The 26,164-nt window shown below is 53.3% G+C and overlaps 1 protein-coding gene across 8 annotated transcripts in view; it reads right to left on the bottom strand.

Annotated features, from left to right (window-relative positions):
• Positions 1-26,164, bottom strand: part of Ahdc1 (AT-hook DNA binding motif containing 1) — a 65,382-nt gene that overhangs the window by 24,693 nt on the left and 14,525 nt on the right. For 2 of the 8 annotated variants that reach the window (XM_087904524.1, XM_087904525.1), the window contains exon 3: positions 21,908-22,022. The exons of 5 other annotated variants lie outside the window; for them this stretch is intronic. The gene's annotated coding sequence lies outside the window, so the exon portion shown is untranslated. Of the gene's footprint in view, positions 1-12,555; positions 12,839-21,907; positions 22,023-26,164 lie in introns of those variants that run through there. One more of the 8 variants, XM_048434122.3, reaches the window with a different exon arrangement.

Genomic DNA, 26,164 nt, shown 5'->3' on the forward strand with positions numbered 1-26,164 from the left:
TGGGTGAGAGAGGCGTCTGCCTGGGGCTGAGGAGACCTAAGGAGCGGGTGCCCTCAGAGCCTCTCTATCCTGATATTCCTCAGTTGATAAATGCCATCCCCCCAGTAAATAACTACGGAACATGCAACTGTGCCCATTCATGCGGGGGGGGGGGGGCGCTGTGTGGTGAGGGAATGTGGCAAGGGGAGTGGGGCTGGGCTGGGACTAAGGCTCCCTTCACGGTGCTCCAGGCGCAAGGCAGAATCACATGTTTCCCATTAGCTGCTTTGGCCTCCTTGTTCAGGGGTGTTGGCTGGGGGAGATTTGTTCTGGTTGCAGACACCAGCAGAGACCACACAAGAGAGAGAGAGAAGGGGGGGGGTTCTCTAGCAAGCACCAGAGGAAGCAAGGAAGAGACAGAGAGACAAGGACAGAAGGCAGGGGCTGGTCATGAGAAAGATGAACAGAGACAGCGAGGGACAGGGACAAGGAGGCAAGCTGGGCTAGGCCCCAGTCAGAGTTCAGGTCAAGAAGGACCCGGGGTGGGGAGGGCGGACAGAGAGAGGGCAGTAGACTGAGAGGTGACAGTGGAGAGGAAATCCAGAGACCAGGCTGAGCCACAGAAGCCTGAACAGGATGGTGGGGTGGACAGAGTGAGGAGGCGAGGTGAGGGCCTCATAGGCAGGGAAGTGGATGCCCAGGCGGGTGGCGGGTGGGGGCAGCCAGTGCCTGAGCCTCCCGCCTGCTGACCCTCAAGCCTCGGAGATAACAGACCCGAATAGTGCTGACTTGCGGTTCAGAAATCCAATATCCTCCGCGGCGCACTAATCGACTACCTGAGCCCCAGTCCGTGTGAGCTGCCCCGATTAATCCTGCGGCTCCACAGCCTTAATTAGTTTAACAGTTTCAGGGGCAGAAGAGGCAGGCAACAGGGTCCCTAGGCCTATGGGGACACAGCCCTCATGCAAACCCTGTCTGGTGCTCCACCTCCTCAGTCACACACCTGCCTAGGCCCCAGAGGCCCCTTCCCACACCATCTGAAAAACACTGGGTCCTTTCTCTTGGGGCACAGTCCCAAGGGCTGGCACTTGGGTCAGAAGGGAGGTCATGTGACACTAAGACTCCCACCTTCTACTGTGCTTACTTAGTTCCCCTGGCCAGCCTTTTGGGGGCCATGTGGTATATATGGGAAAGCCCCACACCACAGGGTAGTTAGTATGTTGTCTCTCTACGGTGGGAGATAAGTTCCTAACTCACTGACCACCCCAAGAGCATGAGCTGATACATGCCACTCCCCACGACAGTCGGAGACAGGTGTAGTCACTGACAACCTTCCCTACGGGAACAACCAAGCACACAACCTGTTGCTTCCCTGGAAGTGTGAGATGGCTATATCTGATACCCCTGGGTGGCACAAGGCAGGTATCCGGCTGTCACCCGTCACAACAGTGTAACCTACCACCTAACCAGGCACGGCTTACCCACTGACAGGGTCTACGATGCACAAAATCCTAACATATGCAGTGAACCAAAACAGCCCCCACCGTGGGACAAGTCTCTTCCACCCACCGAAGTCTGAGGTCCCCCCCCCCCCATCTAGACACAACATACCACCTCTGCCTGCTTTGGACAGGTGACAGCCCACCCACATCCTTCCTCCAGCACTGTCGCCAGCCTGGGTGGTGCTGTCTGCCCTCTGCCTGCAGAAGCGTCACAGCTCACAGGGCATGAATGTCACCCCAGCAATGCTAGAACCGGGCACAGCCACACGTTGCCCCAGTGACAAACGCTACTGGCCCCAGGAGGAGGAGGCACACAGGGCTCTGGGTGTGACCTTGCTCCCTGGACACCAGGAGAGGAGGTAGGGTGGCCTCCTGCCTGGGCAACCCAGCAGCCAGGCAGCAGGCGCTGGAGAGCAGTGTTGGGGAGGAAGCTGCCAGGGCATACAGACAACCAGGAAATTTCACCTTCCCAGGCGCCCACTCCATTTCTAATGAACTCAAGGAGTGGGCAGCATAGTAGCCTGAGCTCCTCTTTGCTGTGAAGGTTGTCGCTGTCCCTCTTCCTTATAAAGGCCCCCTCTCCAAACTTCAGGCCACAGAGCTAGGGATAGGGACAAGGAGGCCAAAGTCCAGGAGCATGACTCACTTGGGGAACAGGCCCAGCCTGCTGGCCAGAGTGGTGAGTGAGGCCAGGAGCCAAGAGGCCCGGGTTCAAGTCTACGCTCCTCCCAAGCCAAGTTGTGTGACCTTGGAGCAGCAGCTCAGCCTCTTTGGCTTAAGGGAGAGAGAAAGGGCCAAGGAAGTACTGGGGTCAGAAGGCAGCTTTAGAGAAGGGAGGGCAGCAGGCTCCATTCCCTGCCGCTGCTTCCTCAAGGACCCTGGTCTTCTTGCATCTCAGTCTCCATCTACAAAGCTGGCCTCAGAAAATCACGTGCCATATGCAGAATGGGAAGAGAGGAAACTAACTAAGGAGTTGGACACTCCCCTACAGTCACAGGGTGTAGGCTAGACCTGTGTCAGCTGAACCCTTCTTCCATTGCCTGGCTTCCCACAGCGACTGGAGATGTGGGCGAGTGTTGAGGAGTTGACGGAGATAGGACAGACTGCCTTAAGCTAAGACCAAGGAATTAGATTAAGTCTGTCCTCCCCTTCACCTTTACCCTCAACCTCACTTGGTCTACCTTAGGACGCCGGATTAGCGGAACAGCTCAAACGGAGGGAATGGAACACACATCCCCCCGCTGCCCTCAGGATCCATGGGAGCACCTGCTGCACAGGAATAGGGACGTGAGGTGGCAGTGTTCAAGGACCCCCTTATCCGTATGAAAGTCCAGAGAGGGACAGAGCTAGCCTGAGGTCACACAGCAGGACTGCAGCAAAGGCCAGAACTCTCTCCAGCAACATTCTCAAGAGCAGAGTCCTCTAGCCCCTGGGGGTGGCTAGAGCTAGGGGGCCCTGGGGGACTTAGCAAAAAAACGTGGCGACAGATGGCCTGCCGAGGCAGCGGCGATCTGGGCGGCTGGCAGGCATGCTCGCTCCCGCGCAGGGAAGCAGCTAATTTTAGCTGAGGCCTCGATGCCAGCTTTGTTCCCCCCACCCACCCGTCAAGGGGGCCCAGCATGCTTTGCGTGCAGCCCGCCCCCCTGACATCCCCCTACCTGACCCCCTTGGTGAGTAGTGTCCAGACCCAGGGTCCTAGAAATCTCTGCTCGACTAGGCCTTACCATACCAAGAGGCCAGGGCTAGGCCCTGGAGGCCTGGTGTACTGCTCTAGAGCCTATTTGCCCATGACTCAAAGCTCAGTCCTTGAAGGAGGATGACAGGGGGAAGCCAGAGGCCACTGTCCAGACTGTGAGGGCTGGACAACAGAGGCTGCCAGCCTGAAGGAGAGGTGGGCACTGCCCTCAGATGGGACCCTGACTCCACCAAGACTCTGGTTCTGGGCAGCAGTGCTCCTGGTGCTGGTGAGCAGGGCGGTTACTTAAGTCTTTCCTTGTTCCTCATAACTGACTTTGTTCCAGGAACTCAAAGTGCTTTAAAGAAGCTGGAGACTCTCAGGTTTGGAAACTGAGGCAGAGCCTGGGAGACCATCATATCAGGGGGAAAGGATCGGTGAGGCCTTGGCACCCTACAAGATGGCAGGGCCCTTGTCTAGCTTAGCTCCTGGGACTGCTCTTTTGTGCCACTTGGGCTGGTGGAAGGGTGACCAAATAGGGAATGTCCAAAACTGCAAAGGATGCCTTGCATTCTTCGCCTGGTACCCTATTTTCTGAAGGCTCTTTAATCTTAGACTCTGTTCATTTCAAGTTCAATTACACATGCCCAGTGGGGCTCTCAGGCATAGAGTCCCTAACTAGAAAGGTCATTTCTCTGGGGGTAGTAGCTCTGAAGGGCTACCCTCAGCTCCCTGGCCAGTGGTTACAAGGGAGATGGCCAAATAGGAGACAGAGGAGGAATCTTGAAAGAAATCTGAATTTTAGAGAGAACAGTGAGGACAGAAAGAGGAGGGAGAGATCAAGGCCGAGAGGGGAAGATGCTGGGTGCAAGAAAAACAGCCTAAGGAGAAAGGAGGGAGGGGAGAGGAAGCGGAGCTGGGGAGAGGTAGGGAGAGCATGCCAGGAGAAACAGCAAGAAAAAGACTCAGGAAGAGTGTGAAGAGGAGGAAGAAAAAGACAAAGAGAGAGAGAGAGAGAGAGAAAGAAAGAGAGAGAGAGACGGGGAGGATGATGCAGAGACAAAGACACACACAGAAGGAGAGAGATGGAGGAGCTTGCCACAGACAGGCCTAGGCACAGCAACCCAGGGAGCAGGAGACAGAGGGACTGACACACCCAGAGACTAGCGGAGACAGTTAAGAGAGTGAGATACACTCACAGAATAGGGTGGAAAGAAGGGGGAGACACTAAGTGATGGATAGAGTGTGGGGGGAACAGCAGGAGTAGGCAGGGGTGGAGGGAGGAGCACAAGCAGGGGGGAGATGTCGCCAGAACTGGGGGGGACAACAGAGGACAGAAATGGAATGTGGGTCTGGGCATGAGGCTCACAGATGCATCGGCTCTGGTTTCAGCTGGGGCAGTTGGCTGCTGGGGGGGAGCAGGGCTTCGAAAGGGGGGGGTGCTTGTTGCCATGGCAGCGGGCACGGCAGGGGCACAGTCTGCTGGCACTTGGAGCTATGGGCATGGTAGGGGGCTGACTAAGGGGGGAAAGGGGTGTGTGATGAAGAAGCATCGCCCCTGCCCTCAGGGCTCTACCAGGAAGTTTCCAGAAAGCAACTGGAAGATGCTCGAGTGGAACAGGGCTCTTGGGCTTCGCCCAACTCCAGGGGGGCACCTTTCCCCAGGTCACATGTGCATCCCAGGGTTCCACCTGTGTCTCAGGATGTCCCCTGGGGATCTTCCTCCTCTGTCCCCTTCAGTCTGGCTGAAGATCCCATATGCTGCTGCTGCTGCTTGCAGGGAAGCAAGATTGTGAATTCAGGATCTGTAATCCTAACGCAGAGCCCAGGCCTACCGGGCTCCAGTTGCCAAGGCGACGGTGGGTCAGAGGGCAGTGCAGGGCGCCCGCTCCTCCAAGTCAGAATCCCAATTGTTAAAGCCCAAGAATAAACAGCTGAAGCGGCTGTGGGGGGGGCCAAGAGGGGGGGCTGAGGTCTGCATGGGCTCAGTGTGGTGTTGTCAAGCGAGATGTCACTAATTGTCTGAAGGAACGGGCTGAGGCAGCTCTTAACTGCTTCCGTGCCACCGGAGACACCTTGGCTGCTCGGCCTCATCCCTGGGGCTTCCCAGCATTCCACTAGGCCAGCCTGTAGGTGTGTGTAGGGGGAAGAGTGCTGGGCCAGCATAATCTCTGCCTCCCTTGCACTGAACCCCCACATACTTTGGCTCCCAACACTCCTCTTTGCTCAACTTGGAACCTCCCACCTGCAAGCTAAATCTTTATGTCCCCAGAACCAGTAACCCCCAACCACTAGGCTCATACTACTTTATGAAGTCCAGAATTGTTTCCTGCGGCTTGTAAATGCCCTTAGCTCCCCCAGTCACCTCTTCTTCCCCTAAGTCAGAGGGTCTGGTACAGATGTGTGGACAGCAAAGAAAAACCTACCTAGTGCTTGTGTGCTCTTTGTGTAGAGGGATGGGATTCGGAAGGGGACGGCCCCTAGCAATTCTCCCTGCAGCTCTCCCTCCTAGTCAGAGCCTGGCTTCTAGCTTTTCTGTTTTGCTTGCTGTGTGGCTCTGCACAGTTTTCCTTCCATATAAGTGTGTCGCCTCCTCTGTCCCAACCTAAATATGTAGTTCATGCCATGGTTCATGCCATGCCTGTAACCCCTGTTCGGGAGTTCCCAATCCTACTGGGAAAGGATAAGTCATGAGCATGGGGCAGTGTCTAGGACACAGCAGACGGCTTTATAGATAGCTGGGCTTGTTAGTACCTTAGTGTCTCTCCCTCTGCAAGCACAGCGCTAAGAGTAAAGGGAATGGGGGGCGCGTTTACTGGAGGTGAGGATCGATTCTGGGAAGGTTTTCTGCAGAAGGAGTAGCTGGCAAAATGTGAATATGAACTGAAAAAATAGAGGTCTCCAGAAGACTTAAGACCCCAGTCCAGCCTCTCTCACTGCAGAAAGGGTGAGGCCTTTCAGGTCTCCCTGCCCCAAAGTCAGCCCTGCCTGCTCCAGAGCACCTCCTGCTGTGCTCTGGAGCTCAGGGGAGCAGGCAAGGCTCCCAGGAGATGGTCGCACCTGGAGTGACACCACCCACTCCTGGGAGGGGGTGGAGCTTTGGGCACAACTTTAATCCAGGACCCTCTTTCCCTGGACTTCAGGGCTAGTGCCCCACCCCCGCACCCAGGAGGGTGGGAAGGGGCTCAGAGCATCCACACCCCTTAGATGGATACCTGTGGGCAGAGGCAAAGTCTGTGGGCTGGGATCTGGGCTTAGAAACAGGGGATCCCCCAGAGAGAGCCTGGCCCAGCTGGGGGCTGAAAGCGGACAAAAGGCTACTTGTTCTCAGGATGCCTGTGCCTTCTCAAACATACCTACAGCCGCACTCTGGGGACAGCTACACCCACAGAGCCACACAAAGCCTGTTGGGGCGGAGTTGGGGGGGGGGGTTGTTGCTGCAGCTAGCCCCAGAGGTCAACAATAGGAACAGACTTAAGCTGAACCAGCCCTTGCCTCCTGCAGAGCACAGTTCCCCTCACCATACTCCATCTAGGTTAGTTAGATAGCCCAGGCTGAGGTGCCTAACTGAGACCCACCAGACAGTTTCAGAGCTACCCTCTCCTTCATACTGTCTGTATAGCTCACCAGCTTCTCGCTAGAGTTGGCTTGGCAGCTAGTGAGACTTATTACCATCCTTTTTAATTTCTTATTTTTGGTAGTGCTTGGAATTGAACCCGGGGCCTGTTGAGTCATACGCTGCAGCCCTGCTCACACTATCTTTCACTGAGTACCTGTCCCGTCCTCCTCTGAAGACAGGTAAACACGCGCAGGTTAAAAGCTTGCTTTCGTGGCATTGAGTCTTGATCTCAACACTAAGGCAGAGGCAAAGATCTGAACCAAAGCCAGGCTTGATTTAAGAGCCCAAGTTCTTGCATGTGCTATCTCTGCTTGCCATCACCCCATCTCACACCCCAGCACCCTACCACATATATGACCAGACAGCAGAGACATGTCTGAATGGAGGTGTAACTCTCCATCCCACACACATCTCAATGCCAGTCTAGCACCAAGCTGGCAATTCTAGCTCATCAGTGCCGATGGTGTCCCACCCTATGCTGTCCCTCAGAATTACAGAGGTCTAGAGCATGTACCGGGCCAGAAGAGGCTATCTTTAAACTTTCCCAGCGGGCCACCACTAACTCCCCTAACCGCAGAATGACAAAGCAGTCTACACTGGCTGGGGTGCCTGACCCCCATGGGCCTAGGCCCCCCACCCACCCCCCAGCTCACAGCCCTGATGAGAGCAAGTCTAAACAAACTCCTTCCTGGGGATGTCAAAGCACCTTTCCTGGTGGGGGGGGGAAGCTGTGATCCTGGAGCCTAGCTAGAGAGAAGGATCAAGTTACTCGCCCCCCCCCACCCCCTCAGCTGTGCCCTGGACTCCTTGGGGTTGACCTTTCACCTCATCCAGGCCTGGACCCAAAGGGGGAGCCCAGGCCTCACCTCCTGTTAACCCTCTGCATTCCTTATTTGATTCTTGGGCTCCTGCCAGGTCTCAGTAGGTCAGAAGGAGCCTAGCCAGGCATGCCAACCTTTCTCTAGTCTCCCATCCCTTCTGGCTTTCCAAGGAGCTTTACAGAAGGCGCATCCCTGCCCCCTGCCCATGCTGCCCTGCTGGGATCAGATGCTTGGGCCCAAGCAGCTGAAAATGACCTGGGCTATTTTCGCTACAGTATCATGTTGCTACTCCCCCTTGAGCTGGCTGCTTCCCACACCTCTCCTGACCATCCCGGCCCACCCTCACTCATCTCTCACCCAGAATCACTGACTAACAGGATAGGAGGGCTCTTAACTGGCCTAAACTCTTCATGACTGAGGCCATGAGAATCCAGTCATGGGCCTGGGCAGGGAACCAGGCTCTCTGAGTTCCCGCCCAGGTCTCGTTCTAACAGCCTGCTCTGTACCCTAGATGCCAGAGCCTCTGACCCAGCCAACCTCTCCCAAGCACCAGAAAGTCACATTGGAGGCTACCCATAAGTCCCTGGGCCATTCCACATGTCAGAAACTGCCTCCGGCATGCTCTTCTCTTTGTTCAGAACTGGTATCAGGTCTGTACACCTATGGCGCAGACTTGAGGGCCTACTTGGAAGGTTTGTGGGTGTATAAAGTAGGAGAAAAGACAGGGAGGGAAGACAGAAGACCGAAGCCTGGAAAATGAGAAGTGGATTCAGACATTAGTTCCAGCTGCCCCTCACCCCAGCTTCTTGGTGAAGTTCACCATCCTCCCCTGTGCCTGGGCCTTCCATTCCTACCAACTCAACTCCCTCCAGGCTTCTGCCCCTGCCTCTCCTGGGAAGGAATGTGACTGGTCAGGTCTGAGCTGACCATGAGTGCTTATAAGGTGACAGACCCCCCACATCCTAGGGGAGCTCACATACCAAGGTGGGGGTGCAGTTTAACCCTTTGCAGTTTCGTTTTCAAGAAAAGATGGGTACTCCCTTTGACTAATGATTTGTGTGTGTGTGTGTGTATGTGTATACACACATACACACACACAAATATGGCTTCATTGAGGGTAGGACGCATTCATACACAACCCCTTTTCCAACAGGATGGGGCATCTGCCTGCCTGGCCACTCTTTATTAAAAGATCTCTTGACACCCTAAATGTTTTATCTTGACTCCCAGAATATGGGAAAAAGCCATTAAGGGCAGAGAGGAGGTTTCATGAACCCCAACCTCAGGAGTCCTAGTCTGATGGGAGGGAGAAATAGAACCCTGCCCTAGGGAGTCTGGTGGGGGAGACCCCGCACAGAGGCTGGGACAAAGAGCCGAGAGCAACAGAGGGCCCTGAGGTGCTACTCAAGTGGGAGGAAGCCAGCACAGAGAACAAGCCAGGTGGGGTCAGACCGGGCAGGGTTCCCAGAGGCCCCTGGCCTTACACCCCTCCCCCCAGGCTCTGGAATCTCGGGGGTCAGGGATGAGGGACAGCTCCTCCCCCTGCTCCCCTCAGGCTCAGGAATTCCACCAGCAAATGGGGGGGGGGGGGCTTCGGACTCTGTCCAAGTTGGCTCCCATTGGATCGGGAACTGCAGTTCCTCGTCACCCCCACCCAAGCCCCTAAGGCTGGCCCCCTGCCCTCCTCTCCCCCTGCCTGGGTTGGCATGGTGTGTGCCAGGCGCTGGCAGAAAACAAACCCGCCGGGGTGGGTTTGCAGGGAGCGGGGTAACCTTGACACAGTTGCAGCAGTCGCTAATGGCAGACACACACTCCGCCTGTTCTGGGGGGACTGTTGCCGTTGCTAGGAAACCGGCAGCCGCGTGAATGGAAATGGGTCAGTAAACCTGGGGAGAGATAGTGTGACACTCGAACCACTGCAGCTGCTCCAGCCCACACCGAAATCCCTCCTCTTCAATATTTATCACTCCCGCCTGGGCCCTCAGCTCCTGCCAGACCCTGCACCAGCCTGGCCCTCAGGTCCCCCCCAAGGCCTGATAAGGGTAAGGGAGAAAAAGCGATGGATGGGGTTGCTTATCCACCGTTGGGCTGGGATGTGATTCGGCATGGAACTGGTTCTGGAGGAGATTGAACAGGAAACAGAATCTAATCCCGTGGTGGGGAAGGGGTTAAAAGGTCAATTCACGCCTGTTCCTGACTTAGGAACCGTGGTAAAATTACTGTGAGCAGCCTAGCGGATGCCTGTTACCTACACAAGCACTAGAAAAGGCAGACTTCTCTCCTCTCTTCACCCAGTTTTGGGGCCTCCCTCTGCACGGGGGGGGGGGCTAGAAGAGAAGAGGCACCCAAAACGATGAGGATTGATTGGCAGCCTGGAAATGCCAGTCAATACAGACAGCATCCCAAACGGCCAGGGTCTGCCTTATAACACACACCTCCAGTGACACACCTTCCAGAGAGCGGCTGTTCAGGAAACCTTGACAACCCCACACAGAAACCCTCACAATAGAACACAACGATTGCCATTCAGAATAGTGTCCTTCAGCTCAACTCCTAGCTCCAAGCCGACAAACCTAGGCACAGGCTAAACTCTTCCACCCACGAGGCCGTCCAGCACCGACGCAAAGCCAATTTCCCTGGCTTATTTTTCCTCATCCCCACAGCCAGTGTCCTCGGCTAGAGCACACCCCAGCCCACTGGCGCTGTGATGACTCTCAGGCACACATCCCACAAGTTAGCAGCCCCATGCCCAGCACCCCATCCCTAGAGACTGACTGGTCCCTGACACACACATTCCTTTCTTCTAGAAGCATGCAGCCTCACCGCCCTGCCTGACACAAGCGCTCTCGCCACTCTTGAGCACAGGCCTCTCTCTTCAGATAACAGGAACCCTGGGAGTCAGCAACGCTGCTCATTTGGGTGACATGCCCCCTCCACCCACCACGATTTCCGTCAAGAATCCCTGAAGGGTGTGTTTCAGTAAGGAGGGCGTTCTGGCTCTCTGGAGGGTGGGGGATACCTTGACAGGGATCTCCCTGCCGACTTGGTTCTCTGTATGCTATCTCCTAGGAGACATCAGTCAACACGGGCTTGGAGCCTGTCAGAGCTGGAAGGTGCCTGAGGGAGTCACTAATCCAGCCTCTATGTCAGGCAGAAGGGAACAGAGACTCAGGAAAAATCACCTGCTCAAAGTCACACAGCCTAACTGCTGGTTGGAGCTTTTTGCTTCCATTCTGTCGGCGACTGTGAGCCCTCTATGGGTACAGAGAGAAACTAGCCAGATGTATGCACGTTGCCTTCCAATGGGCCCTGTTTTACAACCCTACTGCCTTCTCAACACAGGCGGCAACACTTTCAGCCTCTGCAAACGGGGCTGCCCCTGTATGGTGGTTCTGAGTGGGCTCGACTGGACTTAGTCTAGCCATCGGGCAAGTTTCTGAACTTTGTATCCAGGGTCCCAGCGCACCAGCAGAACCCAAAGCAGCTTCTCTTATTCCCTATACCTAGCCTTCAAAGCAAAACCGCTTTAGCTCCAAGGGCACGCCTGTCTTGTATTATTTAAGTGGATCTCTGTCAGGATGCCTGTAGGATAATGGGTGAAGAGGTGTTCAAGGTAGCTTTATGTATCCATATATAATATCTGGTGGTGTTGGGAATTAAATGCAAGACCTCGGGCCTGACGGGCAAGCACCTCACGGATCTGCTCCATCTCTAGCTCTTCCTAAGTGGTTTCTGCAGAAAGGCAAACTGGGGTTCACAGAGGCAGGCCTCATGTTTACAGTTAAATGAAACTTTTTTTTTTTTGCTGCTGTTTTGAGACGAGGTCTCATTTTGTAGCCCTGGCTGGCTTCAAACTCAGAGATCCATCTGCCTCTGCCTCCCAAGTGCTAGGATTAAAGTCATGCAACATCAAGGCCTAGTGAGATGAATCTCGGGCTCCTTCCAGTATACTAGTTTTCCCCAGAGGACAAGGAAGGCCAATCAAACAGCAAACAAAACTGGGGAAGGTGGGGGTGGGGAGAGGGCCCAGGTGTACTTCCTGGGCTGAAGTGGAGCCTAGGGGAATTTGAATTTGAATCTGCGCATCTGGCAGTGGCAGGGTGGAAAGTGAGCAAGGAGCCCCAAAGGAAGACTCCTACTGACCTTAAGCCTGCCTGGGCCTTACACCTGGAGAAGTCAAGCTTTGTGCTCTGCCAGCCCCACCCCCCAGCGGAACAGTGGGAGCATCCGGAGGAGACCAGCCCCCTCCTTGGGCATCAGTTTCCAGACCATACTTAGAGCAGGCCCGGGCGGAAGGGCTTTAATTTAATGCATTGTGACCAGGATGGGTTCACAGCTCCCAGCACTTTAAAGGTCTCTTGCCCCAGTGTAGAGCGAGCTCAGCCTACCAACAGCAAGCAGGAGTTTAAGGAACAAATGAACACTCAATAAAGTCAATGGCTTTCCCTCTCCATCCTTACCTGCCTACCCTGGGAAGGCATTTCAGAGGTCCGGTGGAAGGTAGATGGGATTCATCTACTCCCCTGAGCAGGGTAGCTTGTTACGCAGGTGTCCTTACTATGGGGCGGCATCGCACTAACTGCTTTTGCTTTACAAGGGTGACTCCAAGCTCCACAAGGCCCAGGCCTGCCTACTAGCATCTAGCTTCTCAGAGAGGAAGGGAAAAGGAAAACTCAGGAGTGAAGGGACTTGCCCACGGTCACTGAACAGTGCACGACAGAGAGGGGAATCCAGCCAAGCTCCCATCACTGCTTTAGTTTAACGAGGTGAGCTCGGTAGGGGCGGGAATTGTAATCGAACTGGAGGTCTTTGGCTGGGAGTGGCCAAACGGTCCATCCGTCTCCATCTGCGGAGCTTAACCAAACGGTGCTGGAATTAGGCAAAGCTGTGGGAAAGCGATCTCTTCACGCCCCCAACCCCCACCCAACAGTGCCAAGAGTGAGCCTGAGAGTCACTTACCAACTCCCCTGGATTTCAGGGCTCCGGGAAATGGGAGGCCCTCCCTCCCGGGTCTCTTTTCCGGGCTCTGACCAGCAAGGTGCAGAGTCGCCCCCCAAAGCAAGCTGCTGCGGGAGTTGGGGAAAGGATCCAGGATCTTCCCAGCGGTCCGTCGCCCACTGGCTCGGTAGTTGCGAGAGGAGGGGGACCTGGGAGAGGGCTGCCTCGCTTCCCTCCTCCAGAGAAGCCCTTCGACGCCTCAGCTCGAGCAGGAAGCGCGGCTCTGCCGGCCGAAGGAATCCGCTCCCGAGTTTTCCCGCCGCCGCCCCTCGAGCTACCTGGCCGCCCCGGTGCCTGCGCCTGCGCCCCCGCCCCCTCCCCAGGAGGCCGCAGGGCTTCTGACTCTTTGCAGAGGTGACGGGCCGAGAGGGAAACCAGGCGGCTGGGGGAGGGGCGTCGCCTGCACCTGGCCCCTGTCCGCCGCCCAGGCCGAGGAGGGCGGGCCTGGACCCCCGCCAGCCCCGAAGGCGCGGCGGGGGAGGGGAGCCTCCTGCCTCGCCCGGGGGAGGTCCGGGACCGGGCGGGGAAATCTCCCACCCCACCGGAGCGGCGGAGACGCGTCCGGGGGTCGAGCGGCTCGGCGCCCCTTCCCGAGCAGCGCTGGGCCGGCTCCCCCGGCCGGCCACGCTCTCCAGCTGCAGGAAATTCCAGAAGCTCTCCATCATCCCCGCGCAGCGCGCAGCCCAGGCTGCCAAGGCTCCCCGAAGGAGAGCCACATGCCGGCCGGCCGACCGCGCGGCCCGCCCTCGCCCCCACCCTGTCCCACTCGGTCGGGCGGCCACGTAGCCCGATCCGCCGCCCCTTCCCGCGCCCCGGGGGCCGACGGAATGCGTGGCAGCCCCGGTCGGGGGCTATTTTGAGCGGGAGGGGAGCGGCCCAGCCATGGTGTTTTCGGCTTTTTCCTGGCCCCCGGCCCGTTAGCCCAGGCCCTCGGCTGCCCGCGGAGGAGGGACACGTGGAAGGGGAGGGGAGGGCAGCCTTGATCCGGCTCCGGGCTGGGGAGGGCCCGGGAGAAACCCGGCCCGACCTGCTCGCTCGGCGGGCCGAGCGACGGGATTACTAATAGCGCCTTGCACGGGCGGTGGCTCCAGGGCGCCCGCTACCTGCACGCCCCTCCTAGTGAGCGCCGGCGACCCGGGCACTCCCTCCCCAGCGGCGGACTCGGGCCTCACTGGATAGCGCCACCGAGCACCAGTGGCCAATCACCGGCCTCGATTTCCTTACCTGTAAGTTGGGATGAGCTACCTGGCTTTATTTGGAGGGTACCATATTCACTTTGCTGTGCGCTTTTCCCTGGGCAAAATACTCAACTTTTCTTGGGGAAGGGGGCTTGGTTTTAACATTTATAAAGCGAGAGGAATTGCAAAGCCCTCTTTTCAGGGGAAACCAAAACAACATATTTTCATACAATAATACATTTGCATCTAGCGCCTACTCAATGTTAGTGGCCAACGGCATGCACGCTGGCTTTGCATTGTCAGAATGAACTGACCCCATTAAGGTCCCAATAAAGACACAGTGTTTTTGCTCCGGAGGAAACTGAGGCTCGGTAACCTGCGAAGGTTAGACAATGGCACAGCCGGAAGTCAGACAAAGTGGCTTCAGAGTATGAGGTAATTTCTGACACAAGACAAACTCGGAAACAGAGGTGGAAACGAAGACCCAATGTGTCACTCCAAGTTGCCTTTGACCAGTGGCAGAGTAGGTACCCAGTACAGTCTTCCAGCTTTTTAGCACCCTGATTCAGCCCTCTGCGTCTATGCAACACCTGCTATGGGACAGCTAGGAGGTTCCCGGGACAGTGTTTAAAAATGGGTACTAAACTGCCCAACAGCCCAAAGACCGCAGTCTGCCCTCAAACGCTCATCTCGTACTGATCTCACCCCAGCCTCAGAGGTAAGGGGTATAGAGATGGGAAAGGAGATGGCACATGGAGGGGGGGGGGCATCCTGTGAGAGTCTAGAGCTGCTTCCTGCTCCCTCCACACCCCCCAGCAAGGGAACACATAACCCCCCCTCCGCCCCGGAAACCTGGCAGTTTATTTCTGTCTCTGGGTCCCCTGTTTCCACAGAGTCAGTCCAGGAAGGCTGGCAGCAGCTGGCTCAGAGGGGCAGAGCTTCTGCTCCAAGGGTCCAGCTGCCACCCCGCCCTCCCCCACCTGCCAGGCCAGACCGGACTCCAGAGTCAGAGGTGACATTGGGATGAGCTAAAAACTGGTGCTCAGAGAGGTGACGCCAAATGTCCTGAGAGGCCCGGAGCCACAACAGAGGTTCCACCTGGGGCCAGCTGGTCAGAATTGAGGGAGGGAACCCTTTCTCCTCAACCCACAGCCCAGGTGCTGTCTCCTGTAGACTGGGCCAGTCTGCACCAGTTCAAGTTGGTTAAAGGTGTAACCTAGCACTTCAACCCTATCTATTCCAGATTATTCTGGCTCATGACTCCTGGACCCTAGTCCCAAAGAAAAAGCGGCTTCTAAATCCATGCTGCCCACTTAGCCAGTTGCTACATGCGGTTCTTGGGCACTGAGAACATTGTTAGCCTGAAGTGGGAAATGCTGTTAGGTGTAAAATACATAGCAGATACTTAAGTCTTACTATAAGAAATGGGAAATATCTCAGTTTTATAATGATTATATGCTGAGACAATCCTATCTTTGATATGCTGAGTTAGATAAGATATGTTATTAAATGGATTTTGCTTCTTTTTTTTTTCTTTGTTGAATGCATTAGAAGTCCCAGCCTGGTGGGGCACATGTCTGTAATTCCAGCATGTGGGAGTCTAATATAGGGTCTTGAGTTTGAGATGAGGCAAACTTGGGCTACACAGTGAGTTCCAAGCTTCCTTTGCCACACAGACACCTTGCCTTTAAAAAAGGAGCAGGGGTATTAAGCTAGGCATAGCACACGCCTTTAATCCCAGCATCAGGGAGGCAGAGGCAGGTGGATCTCTGAGTTACAGACCAGTCAGAGTTGTGCAGTAAGACCCTGTCTCAAAAAAAAAAAGCAAACTTTTAATTACATATATTACTTCCATTGTGCTTTATTGCACCACACTAGATCAGATGGCGCTCTGGCTTATAACCAAAATTCTGTCAACTCCAGATCAATATCTGTGGCTGTCGCTCACCCACTTCCCCACATCCAGACCACAGCCTTACACATGGGTCTAAATCTCAATGCCCCATACTCCCCGACCCCCAGCTTTCTGTGATTTAGGCAAAGCCAGAGTATTTTGTTGGTGGTGGTTTTGGTTTAAGACAGGGTCTCTGTGTGAAGCCTTAGCTGTCTGTCCTTGACTGTACTGGAACTCTCTGTAGACCAAGCTGGCCTCGAACTCACAGAGATCCACCAGCTTCTGCTTCCCAAGTGCTGGGATTAAAGGTGTGCACCACCACCGCCCGGCAAAACCGAAGGTTTTTAACTGTTTTCAGCCACTAGCTAGTTGTCACCATTGCTTGTTTTTGAGACACGACTGTGTTCTATAGCCCAGGCTGGTGTGGAACTATGTAGCCCAGGCTGGCCTCAAACTCAGCATCCTCCTGCTTTGACTTCCCCGGCGCTGGGATGTGCTCACACTTGGCTCCAGTCCAGTTTGTACTCACCAACTCCAAACGGTTAGATCACATTCTAAGTCAACTTGCCTGATACACCAAACTTATTTGCTTAGAGATCACTAATATTAGTTTAAAATCTGCACCCCCTTCAGAAAGAATAAGGCTTTTCACCAGGAGTTGGCAAATTACAGCCCATGGGCCAAATCCAGCCTATTGTCTATTTCATAATTGAAGTTTGACTGGAACGTGGCCAGGCTCTCTGTTTATGTATTATCTAAGACTACTTTCAAGGTATCACAACAGAAAATGAATGGTCTACAAAGCCCTAAAATTTTTACTAGCTGGCTCTTTACAAAAAGACCTATTCTAGACAGCAAGTTCAATTCCTCATAAATCTAGACTTCGGCCTGAGCCAGTGGCCTCACCTAATCTGTTACTTCTTACTCTGCTTCTAGATGGAGCCCGATGAGAACCTAACATGGGTCCCATGCGACTTGGGTTCCGGATTCTCCTGTAATCGCATCAGACGGACCCCAGGCTCTTCCCTGGAATGGAAAGACCCTCTCCATTTTGGCATTTCCCTGGAGAGTTCAAGGCCCATTGGCCCTTCTCGGTGGCCTTGGTACAGGAAGGGAGGGTAGATTCCAGAGGCAGCACTGGAGGCTGAGTCAAATGGTCAGGGATAAGCCCTTCTCTGCCAGGCACTGAACATAATCAGGTCATGAAGTTAGAGTAGCCTAAACACCACCTTTTCCTGGCAGACTCCAGGCCCATCATCAGCAGAATCCTATAAGGTAGATTCTGGAAGCCAGGTCAGGGAGCTCTAAACGAAATCCTCATTCTCCGCCCTCACCTTGGATCACCTGATGCCTCTCACACCTCAGGGCTAAGCAGGCCCTTTTCCCTACCTTTAGCTCTGACTTCTTCATGGCTTTCTTTACAAATCCTCCCAGGCTTGTCCCTGCCATTCCTGTTGAGCTAACCTTAATGTCCGGTTAGCTGAGACAAACTCAGTCTTTCCAGCTGTGACTGAACCAGTCACTCAGCCTCTCTAGGCCTCCTCAGTTTCCTCATCTACAAAACAGGTCAAATACAAGGATATCCGTTTCTTAGGGTTGTTGCGCAGTTTTAACAGGCCTGTGAGACAGAAACCCTCACGCAGCACCTGGTCCAGAGCGAGCACTTGGCGCTAGGTGCTGTCAGCACTTAGGCTGACCGTCCAGCTTAACTCATGAATGAACTTTGTCAGGTTTATAGCCTCACAAACTGCTGACCAAATCATTCTCATATTTATCTGGAAAGAAGGCCCTAGCTCTGTCACCTTCTCAGAATGGATTCTTAGCCCCAAAAGTTAAAAGTCTAAATAAGAAACCAGAGGTACAGAGGAGAAAGAAAGTAGCCAGCACTAGGAAGGACCCAAAGCCAAAGTCCAAGAATATCACATCTCAGGTCTCATTCCTTCCACCTATCTGTCTGCCTGGCCTGCCCTCCCCACTCCTCACGTGATCAGCTGTAGCGGTTCCTCGGTGGGCTTCCCACCCCATCGTCTTCAAGGAACCTTTTCTACCTTGCGCCAGCTCTCTTACTCAGATCCCAATCTCTGTGTGTTAGCCTTGCTGCTGATGACATACATCAGCAAGGCCAAGGTCTCCAGGTTGACATTTGGTGGCCTGCACTACCAGCTGGGCCCCGCTGGTCACCTCCCCCTTCCCTCTCATCTGGTCAGTGGGCTGAGTTCTTCCTTTTCAACTGTCTGACTACCACCCACACCCACAGGCTCACTCAGTTCTGGACGGATCCTGCCTTGCTGGCCTGTCACCCAGTGCCTCAGGCCTACCAGGTTGCCCCTGCTCTGCCCTTCGGGTTATTCCTAGGTCCAGCCACTCTCAGCTCACCCCGAACAGACCAGGCTGAGGCATACTGACCACACTGCTGGCTCCAGGAAGTAGGCCACTGCCCTAACTATGCAGCTTGGCTCCACATCTGCATACTAGCTTACCTTAGATTTCACTAGTCCTCTCCACTCCCATTCTGTCCCCTTGCCACAGCGACTCAGGGAGTCAAGGGCATAGCACTACCCTCAAAGTCAGGACTAATTCTGTAAGTCTGTCTTTTCCCTGTGAGTGTCATTGTCCCCATCTGCAGAAAGGACAGCAATATCTGCACTTCACACGATCTTTATAAAGGCTAAATTGTTTGTAAACTGTGTCTGTGCGTGTGTAGATGTGTTCTACTAAAATTTGCAAAAATTCCAAATATCATCACAGCCTCTAACTGTAAGATTATTTCAAGTTCTCATCCGTGCTAAGGGTAGTGCTGTGCACCTAGACTTCCGGATGCTCAGGAGGCTGAGTCAGGAGGGCGCCCAGGAGTTCCACAGCAGCCTGGCCAACACAGTGAGACCCTTGTTTCAAAAAGCAAAAACCTACGTCCAAGGCACCCTTGCAATCATATACTAATACCCTGCTTCATTTCTTACTTGGTACTTCTGATAATCACCTAACAAACCACACACACATATACACACGTTCTCATTTATTTTGGAGACAGGGTCTCACTATGTAGCTCAAGTTGTCCTTGAACTCATGACTCTTTTGCCTTAGCCTTCCTAGGATTACAGACATATACCGCCATGCCTAGTCAGTTAATAAGCCATACGTTCTACCTGCCTTTGTGTGAATTATTTTACTTTGCGTAAATTTGCTTGAGGGTAGAGTATTTTTTTTTTTAATACTCCAACTCTGTTTACTGCTTTGTGTCCTAGAATAGCCTAGCACCAAACACGCACGGCTAGTTGAGGAATGAATGAGCGAGTCACGTCTGGACCACGTTCCAGGCACTGTACGGCTGCAGATCATCTCATCCTAGGGTCAGGTGCTTAAAAACACTGGGAAGGAAGCAGCCTGGTTAGGCTGTGACTCCGGTGTCTACCCTGTTAATGGCTGTGCTGAACTTCCTTTGCTGTGATTAGCTAAGCCTCTTACCGTCAACCGTCACATGGTCACATGTCCCTGAGGCCACCATCCTCCCAACCCTGCTTCACTGGGTCACTTCCTCCCACTTCTCAGCTCTAAGTAAGCATACTACTCATTCCCCCCTTAGGGTCAGTGCTTGGGCCCAGCTAGAATGTTCTGGGCCCCATCATTTCCAGCTCATCTGTCTCAAGGCCCACGTGTCGTATGGGGCATTCCTGCCAGACTCCACTTTCTTTTATCTGCAGCACATTCAAATTTGAGGCCAGCCTGGACTACGCAACAAGTCCCTCTGTCTCTCCCCATACTCCCCTTTTCTCTTACGTGTTTGAGCATGAGCATGCCTGTGCTCTCCTGCGCGCACACACACAAGCACAGGCACTCTTCCATCCCTTCCTTGTTATCCCTGTCCCTCTGCTGACCAGGGCTTCCTCCATCTGCTGGATCAACCCCTCCACCCCAGCCCCCAACTAGTTTGAATCTTTTTTATTAAGAAATGTAGCCCCAAGCCCAATATAGTGGTGCACACCTTTAATCCCAGCACTTAGGAGGCAGAGGCAAGCAGGTTTCTGTGAGTTTAAGGCCAGCCTGATCTACATAGTGAATTCCAGGACAGCCAAGACTATGTAGAGAGACTTGTCTCAAAGAAAGGGAAAGGAAGGGAAGGAAGAGAAGGGAAGGGAGGCGGGTAGGCAGCCCTACCCCTACTAGCTAGCTTTCTTTTTTTTTTCTTTCATATATGTGTGCATGTGCGTGTGTGACTTTCTGATTGGCTGTGTTTCTTGGGGGATGTCACTGTACCTCTCGGAACCCATTTCCTACCTGCAAAATGAGGATAATACATGCTCTGCCTTCCGAGCGCGTGCCTGACACTCAGCGCTCAGTGAGCACCAGCCCACATGATGACATTTCATTGTGCCGCTCGTCTCGAGCCGAAGAGCCTCAGCCTGCTCAATTCCTCCTTTCTGAACAGCCCCTACACACGCTTCTTTCCAGATTATGATGGAAAGAAGACAGCTGAAATGTTCAGTCCCTTACTATCTGTAGTGGTTGGAAACTTGTACCCAGCCGACTCTTTGTGCTACTTGCTTAATTAATTAAGTAAAACCTCACCATACCCTGTAAGGTGGGGAGAGCTACCATTAACATCCATTTTACTGACAGTCAAGGCCATGCACGTACCATGAGTAGGATTTAAAGATTCTGTTTTTATTTCTGTGTATGTGTGTGTCATGTACGTGGATGCCTTCAGAGGCCAGGAGGTGGTGTTGGATCCCCTGGATCTGGTGTTGCAGATGACTGTGAGCTACCCAACATGGGGACTGTGAATTGAACTTGGGTCCTCTGGAAGAGGAATGTGCGCTCTTGAAGACTCAGTCTCTGAGCCATCTCTCTAACCACATGAATGTGATTTAAAACCAGGCTGTCTGATTCCAGTACTGGGTCTGCCACAACCCACCCACTCCCTGCTATGTCCACCTACTCTGCTCTGGGGTAGGACTCCTGGAACTGAATCTGAACATCAGACACGCGCTGACCTCTGCTTTGGAGCCCAACCCTTTGTATTTGACATCACTGACCCCAATAAACCCTAAAACATCAGCCCTGTAATCACTTCCTCTTGACAAAGGAGGAAACCGAGGCTCAAACAGAAGTCAAGGAACTGAAGTTACAGGATCCAGATCTAAACTCTCAACTACACACTTGTTGGCATTTGAGATTTTTGTTTTGTTTTTCGAGACAGGGTTTCTCTGTGTTACAGCCCTGGCTGTCCTGGAACTAGCTCTGTAGACCAGGCTGACCCCAAATGAAAAGATTCACCTGCCTCTGTCTCCCGAATGCTGGAATTAAAGGCGTGCGCCACCACTGCCCAGCTGAGATTTTTTTCCCCTCTCATTGTGTGACCCAAGCTGTCCAAGGCCAGCCAGTTCTCCCATGACCCCTTCCAGTAGCAGTGGGGCCATGTCCACAAAGGATCCCTAGCGGGGACACCTGCTGCTATCTATACCTGTGACCATCTGTGACCAGTCCCCCATCCCCGCCCCACCTTGATTTGTAGGCTCTCTCTGCCCTTTCAGATATTTGAGTTGGTGAAGAGTCTGCCTTTTAACTTAGTCAGGAGGCTTCCCAAAGACACCTTTTCTTCTCCCATTCCCTAACCTAAGCACCATGGAGGGGAGGGGATGGAGGAGATAATATGGTGGTTCAAAATGAGAACCAATCCCAGAATCCCAAATTCAAAAGTACTAGCTTGTAGGACCTTGGGCAAGTCCTGTAGCTCTCTAAGCCCTGCTTCTGTTGATATAGGAGCTCCCCCTCATCTGGGAGGTAAGTTACCGAGATATGCCCAGGTGAATGCCTGAGACTGTCAAATAGCAACCCCCATGGATACTATGTTTTCAAGTTAAGTTTATCAATCACTCACCCTAAGAGATTAGCAACAATATAGTTGAATGCTTACAATATATACTAACTGTAACAAAAGTACTTAAAACTTATTAGTTGTTTGCTTCAGGAATCTTCCTATTAATAGTTTTTTACTCCAAATGACCACAGTTAACTGAAAGAAGTAAAACCTGGCTGGAGATGTCATAGTGGTTATGGTTAAGAGCATTGACGGCTCTTCCAGAGAACCTGGGTTCAATTCCCAGCAACCACATGGCAGCTCACGACTGTAACTCCAGTTCCAGGAGATCCAAAAGCCTTACACAGACATACATGCAGGCAAAACACCAATGCACATAAAATTAGAAAAGAAAAGAAGAAGCTAAGTGGTGGTGGCACATACCTCTCTTATCCCAGCACTTGGGAGATTAGACTCAGGCGGATCTCTGTGAGTTCAAGGCCAGCCACGTCTACAGACTGAGTTCCAGGACAGCCAGAGCTGTATGGAGACACCCTATCTTGAAAAACCAAAGGAAGAGAAGTAAAGCAGAGGCCATGGGTGGAAGTGTGTAAAACAAGGACAACAGAGGCAATGGCGATTACTTGTAAAATTCTCAGTGTTTGCTAAGTTGCGGGTGTGGGAGCAGCTCAGTGGAACAGCATGTGCTCAGTGTGCGTGAGGCACTCGGTTCAATTCTCCACACCAGGGAAAAAAAAGTACTTAACAAAAGTAGGAATGAGCCACCCTGCCATGGAAGGAAGGCCTCCTGTGGTCGGCCACAGAGCACCTCAGATCCAAACAGGCAAGTGAAGAGCTCAGGGAAACTGAGCAGTGGCAGAAACCTTACCCTTGGGGGAGCTCTGTGACAGGGACCTACTCCCTAACCCCGCATCCTCCCAAGCCAGTGGACCCCATTTCCTGGCCTTATCCTCCCACTCTAATCCCTGCGAGTTCTCCAACTGTTGTTAGCCCTTTCCACCAGGATGGTTTGCTGCCTGTCCAGGCCTTGCTTCCCGGAGTTGCTGTGTGCCCTCAGGCAAGCCCCTCAGAGGCCTCGCCTTCTTCATACTGACCAGGAGTAATCCTGTCCCCTACCAGTGATAACTGAGGTCATATCCATGCATGTGTCACAGGTGTTCTGTCATGCTGGTGACTTCAAAGCCTGACCACACAACGAGCATGTCATCCCAGCACCGAATAGGACTGAGAGCTGTCAGCAAAAACTGACATCCTCCTGCCCCAAAAGCTCTCCAACAGCCTTGAAATACCACCCAATGCAAGTTCCCTCTCACTACTGGATAACACTGAAACAGGCGGGGGTTCAAGTCAGGCTTCTCAAGGCCACAACTACCATAGATGAAGGGCTGAAGCCAATCTTGGAGAGAGAAAAGGGGCAAACATCCCTTGGGGAAGAAGCAGGGGCTGTGGGGAAACCCCGTGATGGGAGAGGTAGAGGTAAAGGGAGGGACCTACTCCCCAGAGCGTTCCTTTTCTACCACAGTAACCAAACATCACCTGGCCAGGCCTTCTACCCCTCTGAAAGGCAGTGGGGCTAGTGGCAGCAAGTTAGAATAAGAGATTAACTCTGTTAATTAATTAAAATAAACAGCAAATTAAATACAGCAAAATTAAAATAGCACAGGAAATTAATTCTCTACCAGCCCCACCTCACAGGTGAGATCCTTAAAGAGGTCCTTCACAGCCTGATCCAGGGCAGCTGAGAGGGGATGTGTGGCAGACCACTTGCCTCACATCACAACCCCTGGCAATCCTAAAGATCATGACAGAGCATACCTGCCCGAAGGCATTCACCTGCCTCTGATACCCCAATTGGCACCTGGCTCTTTACCCCCAGAGGACTCCATGAACTGTATTCCTGAACCTTGCCCCTCTGTCAATGGAGGAAGGGCCCTGACTCAGCCCAGGTCAGACATTAGACACTGTGTCCTCCTGGGCACATGGCCCATCTCCACTGCCATACAAGTTAGGGCAGGATGGAAGAGGGACAGAGGCCCTCTTTTGGGTCCCTTGTAGGGCTCAGATTCAGACTTTAGAAAGACCTCTGTCTTCTATGCGAGGCTCTGGCCTCTCTTCGGGGTGCCTAAAATTCCTCTTTGGAGACCCCTCATTTCATTTTCTCAGTATACTCAAGAAGAAAGCACCACCGAGCCCAAAGCCCAAGCCAAAGATGTTCACTCCAGGTGGCTCGCTCAGCCCTCACACGATGCCAGTTTCCTCCCACACAAGGATAACAGCTTATTTCACAAATGAGGAAACTGAGGCCAGGGCAAGCATGTGGTGGGGCCTGAAGCTGAATCTCAATGGCCACATTTCATGTTACCATCAAACACTTGTAGAGTTTAAGTGAAACCCAGCTCTGCACTGACCCTTCTCTCCCATAACCCCACGCTACAGCTCCTTCACCTTGTGGTCTACCCGACAGTGGGTGAAGGACACCAGCTTCTTAGTTCCTGCCCCCTGGCTGCTGATGGCAGAAAATGAATGGCTCTACCTGCCCCAACCTCAGCCTGCCCAGATTCTACCAGTTTACCCCTAACTCCACAGGCCAGCCACGGTCCTGACACTTGCCTCCTTTAAGCAGTCAGGATGCTCGACCTCTATCCCTGCCTGAGCACTTTCCACTGTCTGCCTGATAAAGTCATCCGATGGTACTGCCTGCCCCAGTACCTGGCGAGGTATCCAACACTCAGAAGGTGCTGAGTGGATCTCAACTGACTGATATCCTCCACCACGTCCAACTGATATCTGACTGTAGTGGCTATGAACTGGCTAGCTACAAGCCCAGCACCAGCTGCCCTAGGTGAGACCACGAGCCTATACTACTCAGACCTCCCAGGTAAGACACCTATGATCCCAGAAGGCTGAAGCAGGAAGCAAGTTCCTGGGTTACACAGTGAATTCCGGGGCTAGCCTGAATGACAGGATGAGACCTTGTCTCAAAACAAGGCCAAGTGTGGTACCTCACACAGAGGCAGGAGGAGCTCTGTGAGTTCCAGGCTGTAAAACCCTATCTCAAAAACAAAACAACCAATCCAAACTTTTCCAACTACTTATTTCCATTCTAATGATCTGATCTAATCCAGATTCTGATGCTAAAGACTTCCTGTATTGGGGCTGGAGAGAGAGCTCAGCCCTGCTGAGCTGCTTTTCCAAAGAGCACTGACTGCTTTTCCAAAGAAACTGGTTCAATTCCCAGCACCCACACGGCAGCTCACAATTGTCTGTAACTCCAGTTCCAGGGGCTCTGACACCTTTGCACCAGTGCACATAAAATAAAAGTTAAATAAATATTATATTAAGAAAAAAGACTTCCTGTGTCTTCCTGGGGCTCACTGGACAAAACTCATCTTCCTGAGCAGGGCAATCATTCTCTGCTGCCTGGCTTCTCCCTCCTGGAAGCTCCCCTCGGCTCTTTGAACTGTACCACCTTCTCTCGGCCCATCAAAGTCTGATTCCCTTCAGGTTTTATACATGCTCTTCCCTCGGGCTAGAACCCCCTTCCCACAGTGTTCCTGTTATGACGTCATACATGCCCCCTGATAGCCAAGATCAAGGCTTACCTTCCACCTTCCAATCTCATATGGAAAGAGAGAAGCAACAGCCAAGTTGGTCACAAAATTTGGGACTGAGAAAAGAACCTACGCCTGTCTTTGTTATCAGTCTCCCTGGGGCTTCACCCACAAACAACCGCTCCGAGCAATGCCCGCACACACTTGTTGACTAGACAGAAAAAGAAGACAAAAGAATTCAAGGCCACAGTATGCAGGGCCGGAGGTGGAGGAGAGACTGAGGCTAGGAAGGCCAAGGACACACGCTGCACACCAGCCAGATCTGCAGCACAGCTTCACTCCAGGCAGAGGGTGTGTTTGAGAGAGGCAGAGGAAGGAAAGAGAAGGGAGGCTCAGGAAGTGTGCACGCATGCATGCGTGTGTAAGAGGTGAGGATGCACGTGTGTTGCATTTGTAAATTAACTTGTGTGTAAAAATGCAAGGAAACGGGGGGAGGGGGGCGCGACTCTGTGCAAGAAAGCCATGAAGGCTGTGGGTCTGTATAGGTATCTGAGTGAGGAAAACTGTGTGTGTGTGCATACACACAGGATGCTGTATGTACCTGACTGAAGCTGTACATGTCTGCCGGAAGGAAAAATGACCGAGAAAGACAAAGGCAGGGGCCACATGACTCGGGGTGAGACTGGAAGCAGGGTTGTTATAAGACTCACAGGGGAAGATGGTATCCCGTGAGCATGATCCGTATAGAAGTTAAGAGATGTCAGGGCTTTGCTGAGGGTGTGGCTGGGATGGCCTTTGCCACAGGCTTGGTGCCAGAGGTGGGGGCCAAGGGTTGGGGCTCATGGAGCAGAAGATTCCTCAGGGCCTCTCAGGTGCCAGATCACTATGTTCCCAAGCAGGGAGACTGAGAAGGAGGCCCAGATGTGCGTGTGCCTCCACATCTGTCCACAGCAAAACCTCTGGGCATTTATTTGTCTTTGTCTATGTCCGGGTGTGCACGCCTGTGCTTGTGTAAGCCCTGCCAGCTGTGTGTCTGCACTTGTCTTTGTCTGTATGTAGCTAGGGCCTTTGTCTGAGAGTGTGGCTGTTGGTCTCTGCCTGTCTGGGTGGCAGTGTCTGGTTTTGTGTG

Source organism: Myodes glareolus, chromosome 3 (genome assembly GCF_982192425.1).
Source record: "Myodes glareolus chromosome 3, mMyoGla1.1, whole genome shotgun sequence".
NCBI lineage: Eukaryota > Metazoa > Chordata > Mammalia > Rodentia > Cricetidae > Myodes > Myodes glareolus.